We start from the raw sequence: 18,219 nt of genomic DNA on the forward strand, positions 1-18,219 counted from the left end.
ATTTGGTTGTCAAGATCCTTCATGTGACCAATGTAAGAAGGCTTCATCCACACCAAGTAGCAATGTTTCATCGACTTGCCAAGAACATTCATGTGATCAATGTAGAAAGGATTCGTCTACTAATCAGGAACCTAAACCATGTGGGGTGTGTGAAGAATGTGCCTCAAAAGCCTCTAGTCAAAATTCAACAAGTGGTCAAGACATTCAGGCTCCCACTTTGCAGTGTTTATATAAAGCTCCATCATCTGCAGACGGTCCACAGTATAACACATCAACTGATCTATCAACAACTTTTAGTCCACAGAACAGTTTATGCAAGGCCCCACCCTTTAATCAAGGAAGTCCTGATGGAGGTAATTATGACACAGTACCCACCAATAAGCCTATTTTCATGCATCTTTCCACAAAATGTTGCATTGTGAACTACAATGATTCAGCAACTTGCGTTGATCCGATAACTTACCATGAATCCACAATTCACCAAGTGTCAGAAATCCACTTGAGGGATGACTCTGAAACAGTTAGCAACAAAGCAGATCAACCTACAGAAGAGGCAGAGGCTGGTGTATGTCCTGTTGAGGAGGCTGCAGAAAAAGACCAAAAAGCAGAGGAAGTATCACCCTGTCCTCCATCTGAAGAAGATACATCCTGTCATAGCTCTACAGATTCTGTATGTGGGAGATCAGAAGGAGATGCACAGGAAAAACCATCCACTTGTGAAGCAGATGCTGGTAAGGAAGATGCAAATATTTGAAGATTAAATGATTGAACAGAAGAGAATATGAAAAAACATAAGTTGGTCACTCATATCCTTCCACCGACCAATGAACTCTAACATTGTCTGTCTAACAAAAGGGAAGGGAGATACTAGTAGTTAAAATAGATTGGGGAAATTACAACTTGCTTTCAGCCTGATCCAACTGACTTAAAATTTCAAATTTGTACCTGACAAAGTCACCCACTTAAAACCGCATACCTGCCCTGGATTTAAAACTGACCCAACTGATGCTGTGATTAGTACACATTCTCCTAAAACACAATGCCAGTCCTTTGTTTCAGCTTGGGGGTTTAAGGTGACATTAGGGAAAAAGGTAGAAAAAGTTATAAATATTAAATCATACTTAATTATAACATCAGCCCAACTGTAGCTGTAATCCAAGGCGAGGCCAAAGAGAGCTGTATTGGTGTCTCTGCTGAGTCAGAATTGCCAGAAAATGGATCCTAGATCCAACATAGTTTTTTTTCTTAAGATTCTTCATGATCTTGATGATGCAGGACTGCTCACTGGGCTTGAGAAGCTAGAGCTGGGCATTCCCATCTTCTGAACATGATCCCTATTGCACAACTCCATCCTTTTCCAAAGAATTTCCCTAATATATGATCACTTCTCTCTGGTCTCCAGCCCTGTGATTACAAAGGCCATGCAGCCACTTTCCAGTGACCTTAAGATCATTCTGGTTGGGAAAGTGGCCTGCAATCAGTTAATGAGGTCACGCTATAAAAATTACCTGGCCCTCCTCAATCCAAAATGGTTTATCAGACTGCTAGGCAATATTTCTGCCTAGATTTATAATTCTGTTGATCTTGAACCCTGTGCAGATCCCCTTATAAAGTGTGTACGTTGTCATTCTGTTCCAATTATAGTGTGTTGTGCAATATTAGGAAGTTAGAACATAGAGTACAGAACACTAGAGCACAGGACAGGCCCTTCAGCCCATGATGTCTACGCTGAACATAATGCCAAATTAAACTAAATCCCTTCTGCCTGCACATGATCCACATCCCTCCATTCCCTGCATATTCATGTGTCTGTCTAAAAGTCTCTTAAATGCCACTATCGTTTTTACTTCCACTGCTATCTTTGGCAGCCCATTCCAGGCACCTACCACTCTCTGTGTAAAACTTGGCCCACACATCTCCTTTAAATTTTCCCTTAAACTAGAGGAAAAAATTGCATAAATGACAAAAGGGTTAAATATGTGAAGTTTAAGCTCTTTTGTAGAAAAGCATAGAAGAGGGAACAAAGTTGTATATCTAAATTTTCAGAGGACACTAAATTAGGATGTATGGTAAGTTGTATGGTTGCAACAAAAGTTGGAAATGAACAGGTATGACATGGAATTCACTGAGAAAAGCAACAGATTTTTATATAGATGAGAGACCATGAACTGTGTTAGCGGAAAGGTATTTAAGCATTTATGTAGAGCAATCAGTAAAAACTATTATACAATAAGACTTAATTTCACTGGGATTGGGAAACAGGTGATGGTGATGCTTCAATTATACAAAGCCTTGGTCAGATCCCATCTGTCAAAGTCGAGTTTATTGTCATCTGCACGTCCATGTGTGCACAGGTGCGATGAATATCTTACTTGCAGCAGCATCACAGGCACATGGCATTAGAGACACAACATTCACAAGAAAAACATAAATAAAACATAAATTATACAAAATTAGAACAAACAAATAGTCCACTGTCATGCAAAGTGGTCACAGTGTTGCTGTACTGAGGCAGTGATTAGGGTTGTGCCGGTTGGTTCAAGAACTGTATGGTTGAAGGGGAGTAGCTGTTCCTGAACCTGGTGGTGTGGGACTGAAATAATAGCTGGGAGTTTAGATACTGAATCTCAGGGAAAATGTTTGTAATTGGACGGGTACTTTGCAGATTCACCTGCATGATACTAGATTTAAATTAAATTATTTGGTTTAATAATTTTGATGAGGAGAGGTGATCTGATTGAAGTCATATCCTAGCATCCAAATGTCATTCAGTAATATGATTTTCTTTGTTGAGGAGTATGGTGGTTTTGTTTGTTGGCATATTATTGGGTGAATAATCTGAAAACATGGGTTCAAATCCTAATTTTGCAGTTTGAGAGTTTTAGTTCAATTTAATAGCTGATACCACTAAAGTGATGGTGAAACTGCTGGTTTGTGATTAGAAGCTTGTTCATTGTTGTTACTCTGCTTGAGATGTGAGTGATTCTAGTCCCATATCAGTGTGGGTAACTCCTAACGTTCTGAAGTGGATAGACAACACACTCAATTACAAATAACCACCATAAAGAATCCTGCTGCCCAGCAACATTGTGGTGGTACTTTGATCACACAAATTACAGTACTGGGCCAAGTAGGGGTGAGATATAAATACCAGTCTTGCCGACAGCACTCATATTCTGTGAGTAGATTAGAAAAAAGGTTAGAAACTTGCATGTTGTCACACACGGTAATGCAGGATTGTTTGCTTGAGAATATTGAGGTGAATGACTGTACAAGCTGATAAAACATTTACTCTGCTCTTGATCTTGAGACCCTCCTCTAGTAATTTTTAAATAAAATGCTTTTTTCTAATGGTTATCCTGCTGAGATCCAAATAAAGCTAGTGGTATTTGGATATTGTTAGAGTCATAGAGTCATACAACATGGAAACAGGCCATTCAACCCACTGCATCCACACAGACCAGTGGGCACGTATCTGTATTAATTCCTTTTTCCAGCACTTGGCCCATAGCCTTCTATGCCTGGGCAATTCAAGTGCTTGCCTAGACACTTCTTAAATTCTGTCAGTGACTCTGCTTCCACAACCTCAGGGATCTGTTCTGGGACCCTTACTCTTTGTGATTTTTATAAACGACCTGGATGAGGAAGTGGAGGGATGAGTTAGTAAGTTTGCAGATGACACAAAGGTAGGAGGTGTTGTGGATAGTTTGAAGGGCTGTCAGAAGTTACAGCGGGACATAGATAGGATGCAATGTTGGGCTGAGAAGTGGCAGATGCAGTTCAACCCAGATAAGTGTGAAGTGGTTCATTTTGGTAGGTCAAATATGATGGCAGAATATAGTATTAATGGTAGGACTCTTGGCAATGTGGAGGATCAGGGGGATCTTGGGGTCCAAGTCCATAGGACGCTCAAAGCAGCTGCACAGGTTGAATCTGTGGTTAAGAAGGCATATGGTGTAATGTCCTTCATCAATCGTGGAATTGAATTTAGGAACCGAGAGGTATTGTTGCAGCTATATAGGACCCTGGTCAGACCCCACTTGGAGTACTGTGCTCAGTTTTGGTCGCCTCACTACAGCAAGGATGTGGAAGCCATAGAAAGGGTGCAGAGGAGATTTACAAGGATGCTGCCTGGGATGCGGAGCATGCCTTATGAAAGCAGGTTGAGGGAACTCGGCCTTTTCTCCTTGGAGCGATGGAGGATGAGGGGGGACCTGATAGAGGTGTATAAGATGATGAGAGGTATTGATCAGGTAGATAGTCAGAGGCTTTTCCCCAGGGCTGAAATGGTAGCCACAAGAGGATGCAGGTTTAAGGTGCTGGGGAGTAGATATAGAGGAGACGTCAGGGGTAAGTTTTTCACTCAGAGAGTGGTGAGTGCGTGGAATGGGCTGCCAGCAATGGTGGTGGAGGCTGATATGACAGGGTCTTTTAAGAGACTGTTGGATTGGTACATGGAGCTGAATAAAATAGAGGGCTATGCGTAATTTCTAAGGTAGGGACATGTTCGGCACAGCTTTGTGGGCCGAAGGGCCTGAATTGTGCTGTATGTTTTCTATGTTTCTATGTTCTAACTCTCCCCAGCAATGCATTCCAAATACTCTTTATTCTCTGAGTGAAAAAGATATCCCTCAGATTGCCTCTGAATCTCTTCCCCCTTACCCCAAATCTATGTCCTCTAATTTTATCCCCCTCTGATATGGGGAAAAGTTCCTGCAGTCTGTACCCCTCAGAATTTTATATACTTCAATCATGTCCCCTCTTAACCACCTCTGCTCCAGGGAAAACAGATCCAGCCTCTCCTGTCTCTCCTCATAAACGTTCCATCCTGGTGCATCTGCTCTGCACCCTCTCCAGGACTATCACATCCGTCCTATGGTATGGTGACCAGAACTGATCAATATTTTATGAAGCTGGAGCATAATCTCCCTGCCTTAGTATTCAATGCCCTGACTAATGCACGCCAGTATCCCATATGCCTTCCTAACCACATTATCTACCACCTTAAAGGATCTTTGGACTTGCACACCAAGGTCTCTCTGTTTGTCAATACTCCCTATGACCTTACCCTTCATAATGTATGTCCTAACCTCATTAGTGCTCCCAAAATGCATCACCTCACATTTAGATATCTTTATTAGTCACATGTACATCGAAACACACAGTGAAATACATCTTTTGTGTAGAGTGTTCTGGGGGCAGCCCGCAAGTGTCGCCATGCTTCCGGTGCCAACGTAGCATGCCCAACCTGTACGTCTTTGGAATGTGGGAGGAAACCGGAGCACCCGGAGGAAACCCACACAGACATGGGGAGAACATACAAACTCCTTACAGACAGTGGCCGGAATTGAACCCGGGTTGCTGGCGCTGTAAAGCATTATGCTAACCACTACACTACTGTGGCTGCTATAAATTCCATCTGCCATTTCTCTGCCCATTTCACCAACACATCGATATCACCCTACAGCCTAAGACTAGCCTCCATACTGTCAACAATTCCACCAATCTTCATGTCATCTGCAAACTTACTGATCATGCTCCTAATCCACATACAAATCATTTGCTTACATTACAAACATCAAGGATCCCAGCACTGATCTTTGTGGAATGTCACTTCGGGCCCAACTTGTTCACGCCAACCAGTGGGCACCCTTCTGGACTAATCCCATTGCCCCATTTGGTCCATAGCCCTCTATCCTAAGCGATTCAGACACTTGCTCATTAAACTTACCTGTATAAGTGGACATATCCATTTTGCTAACTGCTGGAGTGAATGCTGGAGAGCCAGCGATCTCCTCCACATAACCATTAGAAAGGCCAAAGCCTTTATCGCAATCTCAGATTCCTACTCCACTCATCGCTATCCCTGCCATTTATTTTAGGCTAAATCAGACCATCTCTGATCTTTGTGTGTTTGATGCTGAGATGAGCTTCCAGTCACATACCCATCGCTTCAGGTGTCAGTTATCCATTTGCTATACAACTGCCATCTTGTTCTCTGCTCCTGCCTCAGCTCAGTGGCTGCTGAAACAACGATAAATGTGCTGCATAAATGTAAATTATTGTTATCTGTATCACTGAGCAGTGGGTGCGTGGAACGTAATGCTGGCAGAGGTTGTGGGGGCAGATACATTAGGGACATTTAGGAGACTCTTAGATAGACACATGAATGATAGAAAAATAGGGGGCTATGTGGGAGGGAAGGGTTAGATAGATCTTAGAGCAGGATAAGATGTCGGCACAACATTGTGGGCTGAAGGGCCTGTAATGTGCTGTAGTGTTCTGTGTTCTATAAGTGGAAAACACAAACCTGGGATCTTTATGGAAGAAGCAGGACATTTAGAAAATCATAATACAATCAAGGAGAGGCAGCCTACTTTTATGAAAGGGAAATCATGTTTGACAAATGAGTGGTTAGAAAACAAGCAAATGCAGTGCATTTGGATTTTCAGAGGCACTTGATAAAGTGCCACATAAAAGGTTACTGTACGAGGTAAAAGATCTTGGCATGGGAGATAATATATGGTTAGGGGACTGACTAACTAACAAGTTCAGGTTACAAAGTTGTACAAGTAGTGCCGCAGAGATTAATGCTGGGGCCTCAACTGTTTATGCCTTAGGTGAAGGGACCAAGTATGTTGTAACCACTTTTGCTGAGGATACAACGGTAGATAGGGAAGCACATTTTGAGGAGGTAGTATAGAGTTGACAAAGGGACAAAGACAGGTTATGCTAGTTGACAGAAAATTGTCAAATTGTGTATAATTTTGGTAGGAAGAATACAAAAGCAGAATATTGTTTATGTGGATAAAGACTACAGAATACAACAGGACAGAATGATCAGGATGTCCTGTATATAAAACACACACAGTTAGCGTGTGAGTCATTAGGAAGGGAAATGGGATATTGGCCATCATTGCAAACCATAGAGTTTTGGTTTCCTTATTTAAGGAGGGATCTACTGGCATTGGAGACAGCTCCTGGAGTGAAGGAATTGTCTTATGCAGAGAGGTGAGTAGGTTGGGCCATTTCTCACTGCAGTTTAGGAAAACAAGTGGTGATCTTACTGAATCACACAAAACTCAGAGGACTTGACAATATAAGACGTTTTCTCTTGTGCAGGTATCTAAAACTAGCAAGTCTGGTTTTAGAATAATGGATCACCCACATAAGATGGCATTGTGGAAGAATTTATTCTGTCAGGATGCTGTGGAATTGTGAAGGCTGAATAATTAAATACATTCAATGCTGAGCATGAGAGATATTTGGTCTGCATGGGTAGTTGAGGATTATGGAGTACTGGCAGGAAAGTGGAGCTGAGGCCAAAATAGAATCAGACATGACCTTATTGAATGGTGAAAGGGGACATATGGCCTATTCCTGCTTCCATTTCTAATGTTCTTAGATGTAAGGAATAATATTTTTTACACAGTTAGTTGTCATTGTCTGGAACTCCCTAGCTTACAGAGCTCTGAGAAAATTGAGATGACCAAATTGCTCTCCACAACCTTAGCCCCAGTTGTCACCCATTTAAACATACAAGGTTAGACAGCCTGGTTGGAAGTGTGTTGGAAGCAGAGCCAATAGGAATTTTAAGAGGGAACTGGATAGGGAATTGAAGGAAAATAATTTGCATGGAACAACAGGGCTTCATAACTGACTGGAATGCTCTAAAGAATGGGCACGGATTCACTGGGCTAAATGGCCATCATCTATGCTGTGGTGATTCTTTGACTTTTACAGACCTATCAGAAAATTGGGATGACACACACCGTTAGCCCCAGTTATCAATTGACACTTGTTTAACCAGGCAAGGTCAGCCAGCCATGTGAACTGCTATCAAGATTTTCTTCTCCTCAAGACTTTAGAAAACTCATCTCTTTCAGAAAAACTTGTGTTTTCTTGATTATTCATAGCCTACTCCTAAACTCCATGCTAAGATGCTTTCTCCTTATCTCAGGCAACATTCAACTCACCATCAAAGTTGTCTTATTTTTTTCTGTGGCTGTCTATTCAAATTGAAGACAGTCCATAACCTGAGGTCGAGCTGTGCTCCTTCATCAATCCATTCAATTTGCCTGAATCTAAAATCCATACACTTGAATCTCTACCATCCATATCTTGTCCCAAGCTAAACCCTACCTCACGCATTGATCACCCAATCTCTCCCTAACCATGCCCTTGCCACACTCTCTGCAAATGCCTGCAGCTCTGTCCATGAGTATCCTCCTGTCTTTGTTATTGTTGTCGTATACATCCATTTTGATTCCATTCACATGATGTTTGCTTTCCAACATAGGTATTCGGGAGCCTGAAAAGTCTGACGATGGTGGTAGCTGCCCATTACATTCATCTAGTAAGGATGAGGCCTCAACACCTTCGCCCACTGAGGAGAAGACAGCAGACTCTGGTGCAACTTGCCCTCTAGCAGAAGCTCCTTCAAAGACAGCAGCAACTGCAAAGGCTGATTCTGCAATAGAGGATCTCGCTGCATCTTGTCCAGAGGGAAAGGATGCTGATGGCAATGACAAGCAATTGCCCTGCCTTGTTGATAAGGGCTTTAAAATGGTATATGGTAGAATTGATGAGTTGGGAACTAAGATGGATGATCTAATTGGCAGTATTAAAAATCTTGCTGATGTTATGTCCAAGGAACAAAGTGCAGAAGAGAAGCAAGAACCTCTCACAGTAGAAGCAACTGCAGCACCACAAGAAGCAAAATCCCCAGCAGCAAAATCCCCAGGAGCGACGACACCTGGAGCAACATCGCCAGGGGCAACGTCACCTGGGGCAACATCGCCAGGGGCAACAACACCTGGGGCAAAATCACCAGGAGCGACGACACCTGGGGCAACATCGCCAGGGGCAACAACACCTGGGGCAAAATCACCAGGAGCGACGACACCTGGGGCAACATCGCCAGGGGCAACAACACCTGGGGCAAAATCACCAGGAGCGACGACACCTGGGGCAACATCGCCAGGGGCAACAACACCTGGGGCAAAATCACCAGGAGCGACGACACCTGGGGCAACAACACCTGGGGCAACGTCACCTGGAGAAACATCGCCAGGGGCAACGTCACCTGGGGCAACATCGCCAGGGGCAACAACACCTGGAGCAACATCACCAGGGGCAACATCGCCAGGGGCAACGACACCTGGGGCAACATCGCCAGGGGCAACGACACCTGGGGCAACATCGCCAGGGGCAAAGACACCAGATGCAACACCAGAAGCAAAAACTCCAGAACCAGAACTGGAAACGGAAACAGAAGCAGTAGAAACAAAAGAAGAATAAAAGACAGAACCAGGTCAACAATGCACTCTACCTTCTTCCAATCTGTGCGGAAAGACAGTATAGGGTATGTCTTCTCAAGTAAAACTTAAGGAGAAAAGGCTGAAGACAATAGTTATAATAGTGAAACCTGGTACTTTAAAGAAACTTGTAAGAATCTGTGCAATAAAGATCTTTTTGCCAATTAGTTCTCATTTCTTTGAATATCCAAGATAAAATTTCTCATTAATTACAAAGAAATATGTTTAATGCCTGTTTATATCTTCATAAAAATCACACATACTTTGATGCTTCTTTCCTTAGTTCTCCTTAAACAAGCTGACTTGGCTCTAACTTCTAGAAATTACACCATATACAATTAGGATTCAAAGGGAAGTTGGATACATTCTTGAGAAAGAACGAAATATAAGGATACATTGATGAGCTTAGATGATAAAGGCTGAAAGGGAACATAAATTCTTGGAAGCTTCCCTAAAAGTCCTTTTACCAGGGGCCCGGCCAAAAGAGCAAAATTGGCACTGTAAGTAATTAAACTGGAAAGAGCGCAGAAAAGATCTACCAGGATGTTGCCAGGACTTGGGGGCCTGAGTTACAAGGAGAGGTTGCGTACACTAGGTCTATTCCCTGGAAAATAGGAGATTGAGGGGTGACCTGAGAGAGGTGTATGAGATCATGAGGGGCATCGACAGGGTGAAAGCACAGAGTCCTTTTCCCAGGGAGCAGGTGCTAAAAACGTCCTCCCTGGGAAAAAGTCACAGGTTTAAGATTTAACGAGATTTAAAGGCGAGAGATTTAACTGGGATATCAGGGGCAGCTTCTTCACACAAAGGGTGGTGCATATTTGGAATAAGCTGCCAGAAATAGTGATTGAGGTGGGCACATTAGTAACATTTAAGTACATGGATAGAAGAGGTTCAGGGGGCTATAGGCCAAACGAGGGCAGATGGGACTAGTTTGCTGGGGAACACAGTTGGCATGGACGAGTTGGGCTGAAGGGCCTGTTTCCGTGCTGTATGACTATAAGTGGATCCTAGCTTTCCGATACCAGCTAATTGAATCTAAATTTATCATGTTTGATCCAGGTTGGATGCACATTCTGATGAAATATTCAGGTTCAGATGTCTGTCAGCCTGGCTCAATACTTTATCTAGGATGATTTTACACGATTTGCTGTACAGGCAACCCCCATGTTACAGGGAGGGGGGATATTGTGTTCCTAGAAAATAGGCCATATTCCGATTTTCTGTAACAGAAACTGTGTCATCAAGAAAAGCAAGTGGAAGAAAAACAAATTGTGCTGATTTATTTACTTTTTTCACATAAATTCCATGAGAGCAAAGTTTTATCCTATCTCAGATTTTTGGGTAGTGATTTATGAATTTCCATAACCTGAAGAGCTGTAAAGTGGGAGTCGCTTGTTTTATCACGTGTTCTTTGCTCAACATTTAGTGTTTGATCCTCAAACTGTGCAATAGTTATACTTACAGTGATGACTGGGCTAGTTGGAGTAAAAATTATAAGTACTTGGTCTTTGGTCAGGTTTTAGTTTTATACCCAAGCAGACCTCTAACTGAAAGAGGTAACTCCACAAAAGGATGAAATGGCATATGACAGGTTGTGCAGGAAGAGGCTAATAATTCACAAGGCTACTTTGTAAATTCCAAACAGATAAGCCCTTATTTTCTGCTTATACCTCATACTCTTGTCCTCAGTGAGAAAGCGCCTTGAAGGAGCAGATTGCTGCCACCAGTGAGTACATTTGAGTGATATAGGATTGAAGGACACCATTTGCTTATTGTGCCTGAAATAGCTCCTTGTACGAACAACTGATCCCCACGTTACGGAGGGGTCGCTTTCCTAGAAAACAGCCTGTTTCGCGATTTTCCGTAATGTGAACTCCCTTTTCCTATTGAATCCCATGTTATGTGGAGATGCGTTCCTCTGGGATATTTTCCCCTCATAGCAAGCCATTATGTTGGCAATATCAAAGTGACTCATTGCTGTTATTTAACAGGTGAGGCCAACATTACATTTGGGGATGGACAAGGTTTACGAATCAGGGAAGGGTTTAGGAAGTGGGGATATCAGAGAAAGGATAGGATTCAAGGATGGGAGTAATGGGTTAATGTGCTGTGACTTAGTGGAAATAGAGTAAGTGCCTAAGGATTACTTGAAGGAGTCAGTGTAAAGAGCTGGCTATGGCTACTATGGTTCCCCACAAGACACACGTCAAAGAAATGCCTCGCAGATGAGCGTGGCAGCGTGGCACTCTGCGATGCCTGTTCACAGATCCTTGGACCGGAGAGGGCGTAGCAAAGGAAGGACTCGACTGACTACCAACCCAACTGACGCAGTGACATCATATTCAAATCTTATTAAGTGACTAAAAATAACATTTTACAAAATTTTGGTTTCTCTTGTTTTGGTTTGTTTATTTTTTCCCCACATTACATTCTGTAAGAGCGAGTTTTACTCTGAATCTCAAATTTTTGGGTAATGATTTGTGAATTCCGTAAGGGTGAATTTTGGTTACTGAATGGCCAGCAGGTGCTGGTCAGTGGTATTCTTATTCCCTGCCCTTTCCTCATAGCCTTGAAAATTTCTTAAAGTATTTAAACAAATTCGTTTTGAAAGATTGTTTCCTCCAGGTTTTCAGGCAACATATTCTACATTGTAACTCATGGTGTATAAACATCATCTACTCACACTTTCCTGCCTCTCAGTTTCCCCTGATGGATGAGCAAAATTTTGAAAGTTTCCCCATCAAACTTATGGTTTCCTTTCTAGACTCATCACATAACTTTAAAGCCCCTCGACTTTGGTATAATTCCAAAAATTTGCCCCTGCATATTGTTCAGGGTCTTGATGTTAAATGTGATGACAAGAATTGGACCCACAGAGTATAAGTGGAATTTTTTGTGGTAGGAGTTGTAGAATACAAGGTCGGAGGCAGGGCTAGCAATTGCAGAGCAATGGGAACTGCAGAGCTCCATATCTGAGAGGATTATGGAGCTGGAGGAGGTTACAGAGATAAGGAGGGTGATAGGGGCTGGAGGAAACTCACATAATCATAAGATGTTCACAGCATAGAAGCAGGCCTTGAGGTCTATTCAGTCCATATTCACTCGATGTAAGAACAATCCAGCTAGTCCCACTCCCTGAAACTCTGCAGATTCTTTCAAAACTTACTCCTCACAGTTCACTATGCCTGCAAATTTTGAGACACAAAAACGACAGATGCTGGAAAAATGGAGGAACGAACACAAAGTGCTGGAGGAAATCAGCAGGTCAGGCAGCATCTATGGAGGGAAACGAACAGTCAATGTTTCAGGCTGAGACCCTTCATCAGGACTCAATGTCATTCATTGTCACTCAATAACTCAATGTCCTGATGAAGGGGAGGGGAAGGGTCGGACGGGGAGGGTGAGGGGTGGGGTGGAGTGGGGAGGGGAAGGGTGCGGAGGGGAAGGTATTGGTATTGGTTTATTATTGTCACTTGTACCGAGGTACAGTGAAAAACTTTCTTACAAACCGATCGTACAGGTCAATTCATTACACAGTGCAGTTACATTGAGTTAGTACAGAGTGCATTGATGTAGTACAGGTAAAAACAATAACAGTACAGAGTAAAGTGTCACAGCTACAGAGAAAGTGCAGTGCAATAAGGTGCAAGGTCACAAGGTAGATCTCAAGGTCAGAGTCCATCTCATTGTATAAAGGAACCATTCAATAGTCTTATCACAGTGGGGTAGAAGCTGTCCTTAAGTCTGGTGGTTTGTGCCCTCAGGCTCCTGTATCTTCTACCTGATGGAAGAGGAGAGAAGAGAGAATGACCCAGGTGGGTGGGGTCTTTGATTATGCCGGCTGCTTCACCAAGACAATGAGAGGTAAAGACAGAGTCCAAGGAGGGGAGGCTGGTGTCCGTGATGCGCTGGGCTGTGTCCACAACTCTCTGCAGCTTCTTGCGGTCCTGGGCAGAGCAGCTGCCGTACCAAGCCGGGATGGGAAGGGTCGGAGGGGTGCGGAGGGGAAGGGTGGGGGGAGGGAGAGGGAGGTGTGGGGGAGAAGGGGGAGGGAGAGGGAGGTGTGGGGGAGGAGGGAGAGGGAGGAGTGGGGCAGGGGGTGGGGAAGGGAGGGAAAGGGAAGGGTGGGGGAGGATGGGGAGGGGTGGGGCAGGGAGGGGTTTAGGAGGGTGGGCGAGGAGGGGAAGGGTGGGGGAGGGAAAGGGAGGGGTGGGGGAGGAGGGTGGGGGGGTGGGGAAGGGAGGGGTGGGAGGGAGGGGTGGGGGAGGAGGGTGGGGGGGGTGGGGAAGGGAGGGGTGGGGGAGGAGGGTGGGGGGGGTGGGGAAGGGAGGGGTGGGAGGGAGGGGTGGGGGAGGAGGGTGGGGGGGTGGGGAAGGGAGGGGTGGGAGGGAGGGGTGGGGGAGGAGGGTGGGGGGGTGGGGAAGGGAGGGGTGGGAGGGAGGGGTGGGGGAGGAGGGTGGGGGGGTGGGGAAGGGAGGGGTGGGGCAGGGAGGGGTTTAGGAGGGTGGGCGAGGAGGGGAAGGGTGGGGGAGGGAAAGGGAAGGGTGGGGGAGGAGGGTGGGGGGGTGGGGAAGGGAGGGGTGGGAGGGAGGGGTGGGGGAGGAGGGTGGGGGGGGTGGGGAAGGGAGGGGTGGGAGGGAGGGGTGGGGTGGGGAAGGGAGGGGTGGGAGGGAGGGGTGGGGGAGGAGGGTGGGGGGGGGTGGGGAAGGGAGGGGTGGGAGGGAGGGGTGGGGGAGGAGGGTGGGGGGTGGGGAAGGGAGGGGTGGGGGAGGAGGGTGGGGGGTGGGGAAGGGAGGGGTGGGGGAGGAGGGTGGGGGGTGGGGAAGGGAGGGGTGGGAGGGAGGGGTGGGGGAGGAGGGTGGGGGGGGGTGGGGAAGGGAGGGGTGGGAGGGAGGGGTGGGGGAGGAGGGAGGGGAGGGGCCGGGAGCAGGAGGGGCGCATGCTCCGGGGACGGCCCCCCCCCTCTGCCGGGTCACGTGTCCGCCTTGGCGGGAGAGTGACGTCAACAATCCCGCCCTTGCGCAGCTCCAACCGTTACAATGCCGACGGCGCCGCGCATGCGCGCCGGGCTCCAGCGCCCGGGGTGAGGCGGAGGGTCGAGCGGCCGCCCGGGCCCCGACCGGCGACGGGCGACGGTGCGAGGCGGAGCGCCCGCTCCGGGCGGTAATGGGCGGCGGAGGCGCCGGTGGGAGGGAGAAGCAGCAGCGGCGCATGCGCCCGGCCGGACCGCGCGGGAGGGGCGGCACGTGACCGGCGTCAGGAGCGCGCGCCGTTCGGCCCCTCGTGCTGCTGCCTCACCGGGGGGGGGGAGAGGGGGGGAGAGGGGAGGGGGGGGGGGAGAGGGGGGGAGAGGGGAGAGGGGGGGAGAGAGGGGGGGAGAGGGGAGAGGGGAGAGGGGGAGAGAGGGGGGGAGAGGGGGGGAGAGAGGGGGGGAGAGGGGGGGAGAGAGGGGGGAGACGCCTCACCGGGGGGGGGGGGAGAGGGGGGGAGAGAGGGGGGGAGACGCCTCACCGGGGGGGGGGGGAGACGCCTCACCGGGGGGGGGGGAGAGGGGGGGAGAGGGAGGGGGGGGAGAGGCCTCACCGGGGGGGGGGGAGAGGGGGGGAGAGAGGGGGGGGGGGAGAGGGGGGGAGAGAGAGGGGGGGGGAGAGGGGGGGAGAGAGAGGGGGGGGGGAGAGGGGGGGAGAGAGGGGGGAGACGCCTCACCGGGGGGGGGGGGGAGAGGGGGGGAGAGAGGGGGGGAGACGCCTCACCGGGGGGGGGGGAGAGAGGGGGGGAGACGCCTCACCGGGGGGGGGGGAGAGAGGGGGGGAGACGCCTCACCGGGGGGGGGGGGGGAGAGGGGGGGAGACGCCTCACCGGGGGGGGGGGGGGAGAGGGGGGGAGACGCCTCACCGGGGGGGGGGGGGAGAGGGGGGGAGAGAGGGGGGGAGACGCCTCACCGGGGGGGGGGAGAGGGGGGGAGAGAGGGGGGGAGACGCCTCACCGGGGGGGGGGGAGAGAGGGGGGGAGAGAGGGGGGGAGACGCCTCACCGGGGGGGGGGGAGAGAGGGGGGGAGAGAGGGGGGGAGACGCCTCACCGGGGGGGGGGGAGAGAGGGGGGGAGACGCCTCACCGGGGGGGGGGGGGGTGGGGGGGAGACGCCTCACCGGGGGGGGGGGGGGAGAGGGGGGGAGACGCCTCACCGGGGGGGGGGGAGAGGGGGGGAGACGCCTCACCGGGGGGGGGGGGGGAGAGGGGGGGAGACGCCTCACCGGGGGGGGGGGGGAGAGGGGGGGAGACGCCTCACCGGGGGGGGGGGAGAGGGGGGAGACGCCTCACCGGGGGGGGGGGAGAGGGGGGGAGACGCCTCACCGGGGGGGGGGGGGGGGGAGAGGGGGGGAGACGCCTCACCGGGGGGGGGGGGGAGAGGGGGGGAGACGCCTCACCGGGGGGGGGGAGAGGGGGGGAGACGCCTCACCGGGGGGGGGGGAGAGAGGGGGGAGACGCCTCACCGGGGGGGGGGGGAGAGGGGGGGAGACGCCTCACCGGGGGGGGGGGGGAGTGGGGGGGAGACGCCTCACCGGGGGGGGGGGGAGTGGGGGGGAGACGCCTCACCGGGGGGTGGGGGGAGAGGGGGGGAGACGCCTCACCGGGGGGGGGGGAGAGGGGGGGAGACGCCTCACCGCGGGGGGGGGAGAGGGGGGGAGACGCCTCACCGCGGGGGGGGGAGAGGGGGGGAGAGGGGGGGAGACGCCTCACCGGGGGGGGGGAGAGGGGGGAGACGCCTCACCGGGGGGGGGGAGAGATGGGGGGAGGGGGGGGGGAGACGCCTCACCGGGGGGGGGGGGAGAGGGGGGGAGACGCCTCACCGGGGAGGGGGGGAGAGGCCTCACCGGGGGGGGGGGGAGAGGGGGGGAGACGCCTCACCGGGGGGGAGGTGTCGGTGGGGGGGAGTGGGGGAGACGCCTCACGGGGGGTGGGGGGGGGTGAGTGGGGGAGACGCCTCACGGGGGGTGGGGGAGACGCCTCACGGGGGGTGGGGGGGTGAGTGGGGGAGACGCCTCACCGGGGGTGGTGGGGGGGAGTTGGTCAGATGCCTCCGCTCACCCCAGGGCCCGCCACCAGCGCAGGGTTCGGTCCCAATTATGCTGCCATCACAACCCGTCCCTGCTGCCCATTGTAACCGTGCTGTCCCAACCCAATTCAACCCAACCCAACCCAGTGGGCCATGGAGACTCAGTCATTGAGTCCATTCAAATTTCTGGATGTGAAGGAAATTATGGGATGTAGGGATGTTGAGGGAAATGGAGCTGAGGTGGAAGATAAGCCATGATCTTGAAAGGTTTAAGTTTAAATTTTAAACTTAATCCTTTGACTTCACTATTTGGAATTGTTGGAGTAAAAGGTATAACTTTGAAGGCTTCTGATTTACACATTAGAACATAGAACAATTGCAGCACAATTCAGGCCCTTCGGCCCACAAAGCTGTGCTGAACATGTCCCTACCCTAGAAATTACTAGGCTTACCCATAACTTACCCAAGTTACTCCGCCTACTCGTGCTCAATGGTTACGGGATGTTATGTCATACTTGAATCTAGAGAAGATTTGCTGTTCAGTTTTTGAACCTAACCTAGACTTTCAAACCCTGTGGGGACCTTTTTTGAATTATTTTCAAAATCTCTAATTTGGGGACTAAAATGCAGATATTGGCTGACGTGGTTACATTTTTAAAAGTTCTTCCTTGTTTTTTTCCATCTAACAGCTTTGGGTTTTGGTAGTGGGAGTAGATTTTTTTATAATAAATATTTCAATTTTTTCTTCCTTTAACTAACTACTATATGTGATTATTAATTTAGAGTATTGTAATCTAAGTACGATTTAATACAATGTATTCAGTAGTATTTTTATTTTCTTTCTTGATGCATGTACTCTATTTTTTTTCATGGATTCAATAAAAATATTGTAAAGAGACCGAACTTGAAAGGCAAATAGTCTACTCCTGATCTAATCCTTGTGTGTTTAGATGGATTGGATTTGTCCTGCTGTTTGTGAAGAGGGCATACCTGGCAAATGTTCCACATTGTTGAGTAGGTGCCAATGTTGTGACTATACTGGAACTGCTGGGCTAGAGGTACAGGTAGTTTTGAAATGGGCAGGATGTTATCTGTTCTTATTGCCTTTGATCTTCTCTCAGCTACAACTTGATATCACATAGTGAATCGGAGTAGTTAAAGGCTGGCTTTTGTGATTGTGGGGTAACCAAGATGAATCAATTGAGGTGTGACTCTGAATTTTTGTAATGGTAGGAAGCCAAGATGGATCATTCAATCAGCATTTCTGGTTGAACATGATTGCAGATACTTTAACCTTGCTTTTAGAACTCACATGTTGGGCTTTCCATTGTTTAGGATGGGGATGTTCTTGGAGCCACTTCCTCCCATTAACTGTTTAATTTTCAATCATCTTTCATGACTTGATGTGGTGTCTCATTTTTAGGTGTGCTTGATGTTCTTCTGTACTCTTTGAACCAGCATTGATCCCCTGACTTGATGGTATTGATAGGGTGAGGGATGTCCTTCTGTACTCTTTGAACCAGCATTGATCCCCTGACTTGATGGTATTGATAGGGTGAGGGATGTATTGGGCCATGAGGTTTCAGATTGTAGTGGTGTACATTTCTGCTGCATCAGTGCTGATGCAGGGTTTCAACCCAAAACATCGACAATTCCTTTCTTTCAATAGACGCTGCTTGACCCGCTGAGTTCCTCTAGCAGATTGTTTGTTGCTCTACATTTCTGCTGCTGCTGATTGATCACTGAATATCTTGGATGTGCAGTATTGAGCTGCCTGATCCCCTTTATCTTTCCTTTAGGATGTTCCATAAATTTTATCATCCCCTCTTTCCCCACTAGCAC

General features: G+C 48.8%; 1 protein-coding gene across 13 annotated transcripts in view; it reads left to right on the forward strand.

The window, feature by feature from the left end:
- The first annotated feature begins 14,329 nt into the window (after window positions 1–14,329).
- LOC127574553 (calcium-binding tyrosine phosphorylation-regulated protein-like) overlaps window positions 14,330–18,219 on the forward strand; it is a 28,875-nt gene continuing 24,985 nt past the window's right edge. For 7 of the 13 annotated variants that reach the window (XR_007956920.1, XM_052023632.1, XM_052023641.1 and 4 more), the window contains exon 1: window positions 14,330–14,483. The gene's annotated coding sequence lies outside the window, so the exon portion shown is untranslated. Of the gene's footprint in view, window positions 14,484–16,409; window positions 16,708–17,835; window positions 17,868–17,900; window positions 17,933–18,219 lie in introns of those variants that run through there. The other 6 variants (XM_052023633.1, XM_052023638.1, XM_052023635.1 and 3 more) reach the window with 6 other exon arrangements.

The sequence above is a fragment of the Pristis pectinata genome, chromosome 9, assembly GCF_009764475.1.
Source record: "Pristis pectinata isolate sPriPec2 chromosome 9, sPriPec2.1.pri, whole genome shotgun sequence".
NCBI lineage: Eukaryota > Metazoa > Chordata > Chondrichthyes > Rhinopristiformes > Pristidae > Pristis > Pristis pectinata.